The sequence below is a fragment of the Dermacentor variabilis genome, chromosome 8 (assembly GCF_050947875.1).
Source record: "Dermacentor variabilis isolate Ectoservices chromosome 8, ASM5094787v1, whole genome shotgun sequence".
NCBI lineage: Eukaryota > Metazoa > Arthropoda > Arachnida > Ixodida > Ixodidae > Dermacentor > Dermacentor variabilis.
The window spans coordinates 5,720,211-5,734,806 of NC_134575.1; positions in this window are offsets into that span (position 1 = coordinate 5,720,211).

Sequence of the window (14,596 nt, forward strand, 5' to 3'; positions counted from 1 at the left end):
TATGTACACAAGCTAAAGCATGGGCTTAAGAACGTTGGTTCAAGGTACAACAATGATGTTCGTTTTTCTGCGAAACATAAGATAGGTTGCATATGCCCGTTACTTGATAATTTGCTGAAGGAAAAGCAAGTGAAGGGAAAATGCACTGTCAAACATGTGAACAGGTACATCACTTGGCTAAGCAGGTTGTGTATGCCATTCCATTATCTTGTGGTCGAGAGTATGTGGGACAAAAGAAGCGATGTGTGAATGTTCGACTTTGGGAGTCTGAGTTATCTCTTTAAGAGGTTGCACCACTTCATCTCCCGGAGCATTGCAAGTCGTGCGGTTGTCGCCCTGAATTAAAAAAAAAACTAGTGTCATTTTTAAACATGTAACCCAATTGACAAGGGAAATCGCCGAAGCTCGCCATATAAAGATTAGGGACAAAGCGTGGTTTAGTGAACCTTCTATCACTCTTCATGACAAGGAACTGCATTACCTATGTCACTTTTGATTATGCGTCGGTTTGTCACAGTTGCCTCGACGCATCTCTGTATCTTGCGCATGTCATGGTTATCAAATGGCAGCTATATATATATGTTAGACATATCTTCAATAAAATATTAGTTGAGAGTCGGTGCCGTGTTGTCGTTTTATTCCTTCTGTTGTCCTTGTCTTGGGTGCGCTGTTACAAACCTTACCATGAACGGGCTTACAGAATGCCCCTACAAGACTATCGCAGACATGCTTTGCATGTACGTCGGATTGAAGCACAAGAATGGGGACAAAATATTGTCATATATGTCACACTTGCATATATAATACGGCACGCCAGGAAACGGCGCCGTTTGGTTTTATCCATGGCCGAGAAGTCACTATGATGCTTGATGCTATGCTGCCTTGTGACTGCAATGATTCAGACACAGGCGCTGCAGAATTCACTGAGTTCGCCGAGGAAGCACTACAACTCGCGCACGTCAGAATAACTACACAGCAAGAACATGTTGCCCGACGATACAATCTTTGCCAGCCATTCGTCGCTTATACACCCAGGGAAAGGGTCTGGGTTTGGTATCTGGTATGACACCGAGGTCTCTCGTAGAAACTTCTGCGCCAATACTTCGGACCATACAAGGTTCTGCGATGTGAATTACGAGGTTGTAGGTGACGGTTCATGCTGCTCCAAGTGCCATCAAGAGGTGACTGAGGTAGTGCACGTGGTGTGCATGAAGCCGTATCTTTCTGAATGATGTGGACACCAACAAGCTGTTTATCGAGTCTAACAACTATTATTTGATGAGCATTAAGACGATGCTCGCTCTGGAGGGAGGGTAATGCCACATCATTATTTGTGCCAACTACACCCTGGCGATGGAAAACAGCGACCAAGCCATGCAAGAGTACGAGCACGGTAAAGAAAAGACAAACACGTTCTAGTGTGCTGGCTGGCATCCTGCACGTCTTTTTCAAGTACAACGCGATACTGCTACTTGCCGCAATAAAGCCCCTGTGCTTTGTGACCAGCGACAATATAAATACCTTGGTATATGGATAAACGAAGGCAACAGATGTATGGAAACACAGGAGAAAACAATAACAGTAAAGGGGAAGAGAAATGTGGCCATAATGAAACACAGAGAGCTATGGGGATATAATAGGTACGAGGTGCTTCGGGGTATGTGGAAAGGTGTAACGATTCCAGGACTTACATTTGGAAATGCGGTTGTTTGCTTGAAATCAGCGGTACAATCAGGACTTGATGGAAACCAAAGGTTGGTGGGACACTTCGCACTGGGCGCTCACGGGAAGACTACAAATGAAGCTGTGCAGGGCGCTATGGGCTGGACAAGTTTTGAAGTGACGGAAGCTCACAGTAAAATTGATTATGAAGAATGACTGAGGAATATGGAAGAAAGTAAATGGGCTGGGAGAATGTTCAGGTTTTTGTACAGAAAAAACAATGATTCACAGTGGAGGAAAAGAACTAGGAAGCTTACCAGCAAGTACATGATCGGTATAGTAAGTAACATGGCAGCAAAGAACGTCAAGTGGAAAATCAGAGAGGCTGAGATAATCTCATGGGTGGCGGCAATGAAAAGGAAACCTGCTATGAGTAACTACTTAAGAGGAAAAACCGAAATAAGAAAAGAAACAATTTATGATAACTCAAAGGGAAGCTCCTCACTTTTCGAAGCAAGATCAGGATGCCTTAGAACACGCACTTATAAAGCTAGATACTAAAGGAAAGAAGCATGTGCTTGCTGTGGCAAAGCTAGGGAAACGATGGAGCATGTTTTATTTGAATGTGAAGATATCTGCCCAGCAATCGATTTTAGGCACCACTGGCCTCCTTGGGGTTCAGTGAGAGCAGGGGGAAGTAAACATGTCCGGAATAGAGATTAGTAAGAGGCAATTGGAAGATTGGTGGAAGAAAAGTAGGGAAATGACAAAAAACAGAGACGTACAAAAGCAAAGTTCGCAATAGGGTATCAGAAAATTTGGTTCTGGGAATTCATCATGTTTTTTTTTTCTTTTCTTTTTTTACCCTAGGTAGGACATTAGGCAGTATAATAGCAAAAGCTTGGTGGCGCGACCCACCACCCCGTTCAAAAGGGGACGCTCCAAAGGGAACGGCAACTGTTGTGTTGTGACAAACTGCTTGCATAGTTGACAATTTTTACAAACACAGTGACAGAGATGTCACAAAACTTAGATCGGTCACTTGCAGGGGCGTAGCCAGGGAGGGGGAGGGGGGCACATAGGGCACGTGCCACCCTCCCCCGTCTGCCGAAATTTTTTGTACCAAGTGTGCGGTATGACGAAGCAACTACCCGCTATGTATTACTAAAATTTAACAAAAAAACTAAACCATTCTTGCTTATGTGCATCCAAATAAAAATGATAATTTGTTTTATCACATTTCTTTTTAGTAAGTATAATTTCAATGTCAATATGCGTTTAAGCTCTGTGTTTATGTGAATTTGCATTAATGTATTTACGCTCCTGCTTGTGTGTATTAGTTAAACAAGGTTTTATTTCTTTGTACTCCCTTCTTGTTTTTGCGTTTAGGTTCACTATTCTGTATTGTCAACTTCTGTACATGTTTCTGTATGTACTAGCTCATCATTCTCTAACTGCTGCTAATAGTTACGTTAAATACTGTAGCGTTTGCTATGCAGAGGAAGTCCTATTTCAGTCTACGACTCTTGGACCTTGTTCTGCATTTTACAGTCTGTATTGAAATAGGAGAATAAAAAATTCACAGTTTCGCACGAAAGGCAAAGCATTGGTAGTGATAGCAAATTATTGATAACTATGCACTCAGTTTGCATCTGTGGTTGTGTGCGTGTATGTGAGTGTGCCGAATTGTGCTCTAATTATTTTTTCGAGATGTACCAACTAACCCAATAGCATGTTCTTCTAGTAGCATGTTTGTAGTACAAGAGACGTTCCGAAAGTAAGTTTTGTCATTTATTTTCACATGAAAACTTCATTGTCAAAAAAGAAAGTGCACCATGTCATCATGAGCTATACACCTTGCATTATTTTTCCACATAGCCTCCACCGACAGTGAGGCATTTGTTACAGCGTGCAATCAGTTTGAAGAAACCACTCTAGTATAACGGTGCTTTGCAATGCAAGGCCTGAGACATGACCTCTTCACCATACACGATCTGTAGGCATTCATGGATGACGGACACACTAGTCCCATGTGCCCATTTATACCAGCTGCTAGATAACAGCATGCACTTTCATTGGCGACCACGTTGTCAGCACACATCTGTCTGCCATCGTCATTTGTACTTGAATAACCTTGTGCACACCGGTCTGCTGCTACTGTCTCTTCTTAGGTGCTCTGTGCATGCGTCATTCCTCCTCTGCTGGCGCTCCTTCCGTCATTGAACCAGCAATAGGCGTGGATTCTTATGGTGACTGTTTGTTTCACCTGGTGCATCACTCTCAATTTAAAAAAATGACGAAACTTGCTTTCAGAACATCCCTCGTATTATTAATTGCAGTAAAAGTTTGCTTACTCATTAATTAATTAGCACAATGTCATGCATGTACAAGAAAAGAAAAGCATATTTCACTCAATGACTGCAAACACTTGCTGCCACAAGGCTGGCGTGATGAAGAATGCATGCCTTGGGTAATTAACTCTACAACAGGTCGTCTCTCGCTTCTATGCATGTCTGACACTTGAGATTACGCCACCTCCACTACTCCAGGTGTGTGGAAGGACAGCGCACATGAAGCAAGCAGTGATCTCGGCTCACCCAGGAACCCCAACCTCTGCCATGGATTACCTGCAAGACGAGATTGTGGGCTGTGTGTGTGTGCTCAGCTGTGCGGAGAGCCATGGCTGGGCTTGAACAGGAAAACATCCCCCTAAAGTCAGGTTATCGTGGGCTTACCTCTGTTCCCCTTCCCACAATCTATTCCGTTTGAATACATGAACTCGAGCATTCGACACGCGGGAATACATAATACATCATACAGGGCAAGCTACTATCCTGGTTCACATTTGCACACTTTCTTTCACACCCACAGCAAACTTCCTGCGATCTTAGTGCACTTGAACATTGTGAAGAAACTTACGGCTACTTTGAGGCTGATGACGCCGAAATCCACCTAGAGCGTTAATAATAAATTTGAATCTAACTTTAACTAAGGATTGTTTATTTATCTTGAAGGGGCTGCGCAAAACAACATCAGACAGAAAGGAGGAAAGACATGGGACAGCTCTGTTCCGTATCTTTCCTGCTTTTTGTCTTGGTCGTTTTGCACTGCCCCTTCAAGATGTCGAACCAGTATCAACTTGCCCAAATGTCAATTCTTCAATTGTTTTATTTATTTAGAAAATATCGTGCAGCGCCAAAGCATTACAGCAGGAGAGCGGGTACAAATAATAAAAACAATAGAAATAAGCAAACAGTTGAAGATGAAACAGTTGATGATGAAAAATGAGGCATTTGCAATTTCAGAATGTGCTATACAATTAGGCCATAAGAACAGCACAGTGCAAGAATAACTCTATTAATTACAAATTATTGACAAGTTGAGCAAAGTGAACACCATCATGTGTGACCACCACCGCTGATAAAGTGTTCCATTCAGGTATTGTTTTTGCAAATAAAGAGAATTTAATGTAATTTGTACAACATTTAGTTTCTCTAATTTTACAGCTGTGATCTCTACGGCTTGAGAGGTGGTTGGGAGGCTTGATTTATTTAAATTTGTCCATACGAGTTCAGTTACTATAAATTGCATTTATTAGTTTCAGCAGGTTTTTTTTCCGCCTTCTGTCAAGAGGGTTGATTCCCATGCTAGGAGACGTAACCGCCCCTGAAACGTGAGGCAAAGCAAATTGGTGCGCCTTCACTCTGACCGGGAGAGAGGGGACCCTCGACTCGACGACATTCAAATCTGCCCGTTAGGGGAGCAATCAGTGCTGGTGTTGCAGGAGGGAACTTAAGCGTGCCTCAGCTATTGTTTCGGGTTTGAGCCGGGTTTGCCTTCAACCATGTCACAGAAAACTATCGGCTCATTCTTCACTCCAACGCCAAAGCGTGCTCTTAAAGGAATTGAGTCCCTCAATCCAGGTAAATATCTGAATTGGTACATTGGAACGATGCCCCTGTGCGATTTATTTTCTCTTATTGTCAAAAAGCACTGCTTTCATGCTGCAAGAAATTTCTTACAGAATCAGGTCTTGCACTTGGAGCTAATGCAGAGCCAGATCATGCCTCGCAACAGAACTGCTTGCAAGTGGGTGAGAGAGGAGGCGACGATAAATTTGTGAACTATCAAATATAATCTCGTTTATATGTTTGCTAATTGATGACATCGTTGTCGCTACACTTGTTATTTTGCTTTGTTCCTTTCAAGCAGTCGCAGAGGAAGCAGCTCCTCAATTTTTGTGTGAAAGTGCTGGGTAAAAATGCACGACGCTCCCCTTTCCTTTGTGGATTTGTTTGAAGTGGTGATTGCTACACTGGAAGAAACTTAAATAAAAGGAAATTTGGGAATGTCAGCTCAAACAAACAACTTCTTATATGCATTGTTTATCAGCATCTTTTCTCGTTACTAGCTACTAGCAATGACAATGCCTTTGTCCTGAATGCTGCAGGTAAAGGACACAGACATCAGCGTGGCAATGTACAACATCGACATAGTTTAGGGAAAAAAAAAGCGAAGAGGCTGATGAGTTCTTTGCTAACATTTTTTCCAAAGAGGTAGATTTGGCCACCAAACTTGATGTAGTAATGTCCAGTCCACGGATTGGTACTCGCCAACTACACAAAGCAAACATGCCAGCCGTCACCTCTGAAGATTATTACCAAAGAAGTGTGTTTATAACTTTCATTGATTTTATATTAGCGCAGCTTATTAACGCTTTGTACGCCACAGGACAATGATTGAAAGCTTTAATAACATCAGTGATCTTAAGATATCATGGAGGAGAGTGCGAGAAAGCTCGTCCAGGCCTTTAGTCAGAATGTGGCTGAGAGGGCAGCAATAGGAGAACTAAAACTCTGGTGGTCCAAATGGGAGAAAACAGAGCCAAACATGCGCCCATGCGCCAAGCACAAGATCCGAGGCCCTTCCACACTGTGACGAAAAATTCTATCCCAATCTTTACAGGCTCATTAAAATATAATACTCCCAGTCACCACTACCTTTGTTCAACAATGTCTGAGGTATGTTTGACAGAGTTCGTGCTTTTGTACTCTCGGAGACCTAATTATCAGCGCTTCCACATGATCGACCATTTTGGTAAAAATCACCACCTTTTCGATTTCATCATCTAATCTTTCAAATTTTATTGTAATTTTGTCAGTGTATGCCTAATACGAACATACATATATGGTCTAGACGTTAGTATTCTATTTTGTCCTTGGTTACCTTTACTATAGTACAAAGTGTAGTAACATGACGGCATGACAGTGTGCCATCTTTTGTTCAGTCAACTGTCAATTGTTGTTATGTTTACTTGCCCACCAACATTGCATTTCACTGACTTTACTGCCATTCAATAACATCTGTGGAAAGCACTGCTTTCTGCCCATCATGCACTGCCTCCACATGGAGAAAGCATTGGATCCGATTCTCTTTACCGCGGACCTTTGCCTCTTTTGGCACTACCCCCTTAATCCCTTGGCCACCCTCTTGGTTCGAATCAGCATTCAATCTTTACCGCAAGTTTACTGATGTATGTTCGACTAAGCAGCTAGAAATAGAATGAAAGAAATGTGCAACAAGGTCAGCGCTCAACAGCAGTGCAATATAGGTGCTCCACTGAGTGTACTTGTAGTTATGGTACGAGCAGAGAAAACCAACGAAGAAAGTTAATTGAAGAAGTTGACTAAAGTTGCACGTTGGGCTTGTTGGTATATCATGATGGAGGAGAAAAGCATAGCGCATCAGAAACGGGACAAAAGAAGAACACAGATGACACACACGTTTGGCGCTAACTTTCGAGTATTTATTGCGGGATCACAGCCTACATATATACCCTTCTCCTGCATGCATTAGAACATGTGCTCCGAGCAACCTGATAGCATCTCTCGTGGCAGAATGGGAAATCTGTGTTAAAGAATCATGCGAAGTGCATAAACTTCACCTCTTTTTGTGATAATCAGATGGATGGGTTGTTGATACAAGATCCACTGAAACAAGGCGATGAGATATGCTTCAATGATGAGCCTGTAGTGGTCATTTCGTTAAAGCGTTTTCCTAGGATCACTACCTTTAAAGAGAGGCCGGCAGGGGCACATTTTCCAGTGCTGTGAAAGAAAACCATCGACCTGCTCTTTGCTTAGATTGCTATTATGCGCTCTTAGCCTATCATTAAGGCACCATCCGGTCTGGCCGATGTAGCACCCTCTGCTGCGTTACAGGTCTGACTGCCACCTTGGTCAGGTGCTCCGCAGCTGCTGGGGACTGAGGGCCATGGGTTAATTGTAGGAACAGTGTTAAAAAGCCACTCCTATTACCTTTTTTCACGCACTACGAACCACACAGTCCTTGCACATTAAGTCACAATGTTTATAAAGTTCGTAAAGTTAACAACAGTTTCATTGTTTCATTTGTAAAGTTCGCTTCAGCACTTCTTACAAACCGAGAACCACCATAATATTCGAGAACAGAATGATTACCACTTACTTTAACTCTTAGAAGTTGCCAGTGAGTGTGTCACGAGTTCAAAAAAGAATTACGGATGCAGCTTCACTCCATACACATTTTTCGCCCACACTATATTGTGCTCCGCCATTGTGAGAAGAGTTCCGTGACACAAGGACTACAGTGCAGCCCATTTTAAATCACTGCGATAACTTTTGCAAGCTTTCAACTCCCATAGGTGTCAAACAATACAGAAAAAAAAAAGTAAGCGGACCTATTCTTGAAACAGACTCAATCTATTTTTTGCACACATCAGGCACAGGAATTACTTGTGAAAGCTTTTGCCAGATCCTCTGCCTTTTATTATGACACACAGCAGTAAATCATAATGCCATCTCTAACATTAGGCTATCTGTAGTCAACTAAAGAAAAGCTAGTTTATCGTATGAATCTTTTAAAACATTCTTTTTTCGTTATCTTACAGAGCCAAGGAGGAACAGTTATGCCATCTGCCACCTGTACTCGTTGTTTACCTTTCCTGCATCACTCCTCCTACTCTAATCTCACTATTCAAATGCAAGACATTCCCAAATTTTGTTTTCTTTTTATATGTATTTGTTTTTATCCATTCACCACCAATAGAAGCACTTTGTGTCTGCTGAAACAGCAGCACGAGTGTTGGAACAGATCGCAGAAGCAGAGAACAGTGAACAGGTTATAACTAGCGCCACTCTGTCTATACGTTCAGTCCCTAGTGGCAAAAGGGTTGAACTAAGAAAATGGTTGAGGCATAGCGAAGAAGAGACATCTGTACAGGTTTGAAGTTCAGTAGGTCGTGGTGAAGGGTCAATTGCTGTGGACAAGTCCAGAGCAGTCCAGAGATTCCCGACTTGGGCGTTGATTGTCAGGCGCTAATCTGCTGGTTACTCGATTCACTGAGTTACCGGTCTGACTCTTCCACCTTTTATTGTGCGGCCATCGCGCTGTCCTAATATCGATGGCGAATGTGCTTCGTGCGTGGATGGGATGATGAGGATGAATTGCAGCTGATCCCTTTGTCATGGGCGGACTGCTTTAATGTGCCCTAGCTGGAGAAAATAATATATACATGGCAATAAAAAAGGGGCAAAAAGGAAAAAGGGTGGGTAGGGAGAGGGCTGACCTCGGCTCTTCTGACGTTTATTGAGGTTGAGACACTTGATTTCATCTGTTCTCCTCCGAGTTGGTCACTCTGTGCTGTTGTCAAGTCATACAGCACCACTGAGCCACTCTGTCCTTCATTACGCGTGCTGCATCAGACACCACTGCACCCCATTCCGGCACTGGTGGTAGTAGCAGTGCACTCCACTCTCCCTACGGAAATGTGGTGCCCTCTGCGAGTCGTAGGCACAAACCAGCACACTGGAGGACTGTGGTGTTCCACGTTTTCCTCCTCCAGGCCACATGCCTGACATGCACGGTCAATGAATGGGTCGAAGTGGCACCAGTACACAAGCATGCACAGTGCTCGTGCCTTAAAGAGGACCACACTGCCACCGCTGCTACCGTACAGCTCTTCCATTCTAATGTTGGTCTTCTGAGAGCTGCACATTCGCGAGGTAGATTTCGCCACCATTGCATTCCACTATCTCACGGTATCCTCTTCAGACACCTGTGTCTTCATGGCCACTGTCCACTTGGATTCCTGGTCCTCATGTATTAATTTTGCAAGAAATCTATATTTGCGGTGCAGAAATTGAACCTTCTTGCACCATTCGGTTTGCTTGCCTGTTATGCAGGTGTATCATGCAGGGAAGGCACAAGAAGGCAATGCCACCTAGAGGAAATTCGGGAAGGCCTCCAACATGCAACAGAATGGCGCCTGCGCAGTGTTTGGCTGCAATAACAACAAAGCCAAGTGGACGATTGAACCATCATATTCCACTCAATTATTTGGCTCTGCTGGAGCCAGGGCAGCATTCTGGCTTGCTGGCACGAGCTTTATACGTACACACATTAGCATTCTTGCTGAGGAACTGTGCATACAGCTTGGTTGTGACACACCAGCTGGTTTCTGTTCGGGTGCTGTTCCTGCGGTGCAGCAAAACTGGTCTCGCATACTATGTAGCGCCTGTTGCCTACCGTCCAAGGAGTTCGCAAGATCAAGCCTCAAGTGCAACACTATGCCTTACTGTTGCTTTCAATGTTTCATTTTCAGAAAAAATTGCCAATCCCAGTGCTGGTCCAGCCAGTTTAGGATTTGGAGCAATTTTTGGAACTGGACAAATGTTCTGGAGCAGTTTAGGAGCAGAAAAAGTTTGTCATTTTGAAACACTTGGAGTAGTACAGCAGTAATCTGCAGCCATTTGGCAAAGCTTGTCATTACTGACTGTTGTGCAATCAGGTGCTGCTCAACAGTGAAGCGACTGACACAAAGCCAACAGCAAGCTTGCCTAATTCCCACAGATGATATACCATGTACGGTATGTTGCAAACATCTTTATTTGGGTCCGCAAGGAACTTAATTTTGTAAACAAATAAGTTTTTGTAGGTTAACGAGAACAAAGATATGTGCCTGGGTGCAAGACAGACATAAAATTACAAATGAGGTACAACAATTTGCGTCGTCAGGCACAAGGCAAACATTGATGGCAAATGTCTTATGCACATTCCAAATGACAGGTGTGCTTGATATGCTTTACCGCACTAGACAGAATGTGTATTACGCCCAATAACAATGCTAGAAGCTCAACAAGAGACTATGCCTCTATGAACGTCGCCAAGCTGAGATGCCTGCGTACGGTGTGTCGCAATGTTTAAAGATCATGATGGCGGTGGAGAACAATGTTTGTACCATTCTGTACATCACTTTCATTGTGAGGTGCTTTGTCGACTTTCCCTTTTGTCATGTGGCCTCTGCGAATAGATACGAGTCGATTTGGCGTAAAACCATACTTTTGTCGCCGATACAAGATTGATCTTTCGAAGGACTACTGATAAGGCCTAACGACCAAGGCAGTACGTGTGTCATGGCGAAAATTGACTGATGGTCGATGTGACTGGCAAGCTTTCCATTAACTGTCACGGAAAGCTTGCCATGTTCATACGAGCGGCTAAACGGCGATTGGTTCTGAGATCATGTATACGTGTTTTTGACAACTGTTGAAGTTCCGAACTGCGTGCATGAACATGCGTATGTGATATGATCTGCGTGCCTTCCAGTGGCTAATCGGTCCTATGTCTTCGCACATATAGGAGCACTATTTTCGTCGCCATTCCCTTTGTCGGCATCAAGTATATAATTGTTTCGATCAGAGTTGATGACTCAAATGACCCCTGTACCAAGACTGGCGTGCCTCATAATCAGATTGCGGTTTTGCCACGTGAGAACTCTAGAATTAAATTTTCTTTTGTCCCGAAACACAGAAGAAAAAGAAAACCGAGCACCGTGGTAAGGCTGTGTGCAATGCATCGACCTCAGCCGAGTACTTCACCAAATACACGAAAAATATAGTAGATAATTGAGTACAATCAACGCCCGATTTTTCGGACTCCCTGGGGCCGCAAGAACATCCAAAAAAACGAATGCATGCGCCTTTTACTGCCCCCAAGAGCTCAAATTGCCAGTCACGTCCAAAATAGCTCTGAAGCCCTGCCAGTGCACTTATTAGGCGTATCGGCGCTCATACTGTGACAGGAGACGTCAGGTGCAAGCATATATAATTAAGGAATAAATACTGCGTTCCGCTCATGGTTATATTGCGCTCAGTTTTACAAACACGATATTAAGGAAGGACAGGACGTGGACAGACGAAGCGCAAACTACCAACCGTTTGATACTGTTAAAGAACGCGCTTATATACAAGGAGATATGGTGCGGGGGGGGGGGGGGGGGGCTACATATAAAAAGATATGACAAGGTGACGACATGTGATTATAGTTTGGGTCAGGCATACATCCTTCACATGCACCCGTTCGCCCTGGCAAACTCGACCTCAGCTTTGATAAGCGCGATGGACGGAGTGCTTACGCACGTCTCTTTTTCTTTAGCTATCGCAAGCGCCTCCCATATTTCTCGCTCCGTTTTTGTTTTTGATGTTCCGATGACTGTGGTGCTTTCTATTAGCGGGGAGCATTTGCACTGTTTGCAATGTGCGGCCAAGTTGCTAGGTGCTGTCAGAAGCTGGCACGTGTATTTGTGCTCCCGTAACCTATCGTTTAGACAACGTCCAGTTTGCCCAATGTATACTTTCCCGCAGTCTAGTGGGATTTGGTAAACAACTGAAGTAGCGCATTCCACGTACTTTTTTGCGTGCTTAGTCTGACAGACCGTAGCACTAGGGTTGGCCTCTTTGGATCCTGCGTTCACCTTCTTGCACATGCCTTTTAGTTTTTGCGGGGCGGAGAACAGAACTTGAACGTCATGGCGTTGGGCTGTCTTTTTTATCCGATGTGACAAGCCATGGATGTAAGGCAACACCACGCGTTTTTTCAATTTTTTCTGTGTTTTCTGCCTTTTCCTGTTGGCTCTGATTTCGGGCAACAAGTTTTTACAGATTTGCACCACCATGCTGTTCGGGTACCCACTGTTTCTCAAGCGGCTTACTTGCAGATCGATGCTCTCCCTCACAGCATGGTGGCACGATTTTTCAATTGCTTGACTGATGCAAGCCTTGGCGATGCCTCTTTTAATGATTTTAGAATGGCAAGAGTCGTACCTCAGGATTTCTTTTTCTCCTCTAGTTTTGTAGCACCAGCACATGTGGGAGCCTCTGATCCTAATGTTATTAGGATCAGATTGAAAAATCATGCCACCATGCTGTGAGGGAGAGCATCGATCTGCAAGTAAGCCGCTTGAGAAACAGTGGGTACCCGAACAGCATGGTGGTGCAAATCTGTGAAAACTTGTTGCCCGAAATCAGAGCCAACAGGAAAAGGCAGAAAACACAGAAAAAATTGAAAAAACGCGTGGTGTTGCCTTACATCCATGGCTTGTCACATCGGATAAAAAAGACAGCCCAACGCCATGACGTTCAAGTTCTGTTCTCCGCCCCGCAAAAACTAAAAGGCATGTGCAAGAAGGTGAACGCAGGATCCAAAGAGGCCAACCCTAGTGCTACGGTCTGTCAGACTAAGCACGCAAAAAAGTACGTGGAATGCGCTACTTCAGTTGTTTACCAAATCCCACTAGACTGCGGGAAAGTATACATTGGGCAAACTGGATGTTGTCTAAACGATAGGTTACGGGAGCACAAATACACGTGCCAGCTTCTGACAGCACCTAGCAACTTGGCCGCACATTGCAAACAGTGCAAATGCTCCCCGCTAATAGAAAGCACCACAGTCATCGGAACATCAAAAACAAAAACGGAGCGAGAAATATGGGAGGCGCTTGCGATAGCTAAAGAAAAAGAGACGTGCGTAAGCACTCCGTCCATCGCGCTTATCAAAGCTGAGGTCGAGTTTGCCAGGGCGAACGGGTGCATGTGAAGGATGTATGCCTGACCCAAACTATAATCACATGTCGTCACCTTGTCATATCTTTTTATATGTAGCCCCCCCCCCCCCCCCCCCCCCCCCCCCCCCGCACCATATCTCCTTGTATATAAGCGCGTTCTTTAACAGTATCAAACAGTTGGTAGTTTGCGCTTCGTCCGTCCACGTCCTGTCCTTCCTTAATATCGTGTTTGTAAAACTGAGCGCAATATAACCATGAACGTTCACCAACTAGTCCCCTTCATTGCTTTACTAAACTGCGTTCCGCGACAATTGCCTCTTCCCATTTATGACATGCTTCACCGCAATACTTTATGTATGCTTCCCCGTGTAACACTAATGTATTGAGGCGAAGCTGACTTTTGGAAACCGGCATTATGCAACGTGTCGTGCTTTCCGAGCTTCGCAGCCACATGTGAGGATTACAGAGGCGGAGTCGGCACCATTGCTAACAGCAGCGAATTATTTTAATGGGGAACACGGCACCGAACCGCAAGAAGCTTGGCAGCGAACGTTGAAGTAGGTAGGTCTAGCGCTGCCGCGGTGGTGGCTATGGCTGCCAGCAGATCTGCTTGCGAGAGCGCCTGTTCGAGGCAGTGAAATAATCAAAATGGCAGTGGTGTTGGCTTCGATCAATGCCGTTTCGGACCTGCGGTCATGGGAAAAAGTTCGGAAAATCGGACGGCGAAGGGTTTTCGTGTCTAACATTCCTGACATTCTTATATATTGACTCTACATGGACTACCGTGGCAGTGCATGCCGCGAAGGCGTCCGCAAAATTGGTCGTTTACTGTAGTTGCACATAATCCTACTGAAAACATTGCGTTGCTGTGAAAACGCGAAAATACTGCACTTTGGTGCAGTTGGCGCAAATGGCACTTGAGTGGACGCAGCCAAGAGCAGGCAAGTCGAATTATAGCAAATTGGCACAGTTGGACCACCACTGCAATCCTTGTTCTACGTCAGTCCTGTTTAAATTAAATTATGGGGTTTTACGTGCCAAAACCACTTTGAT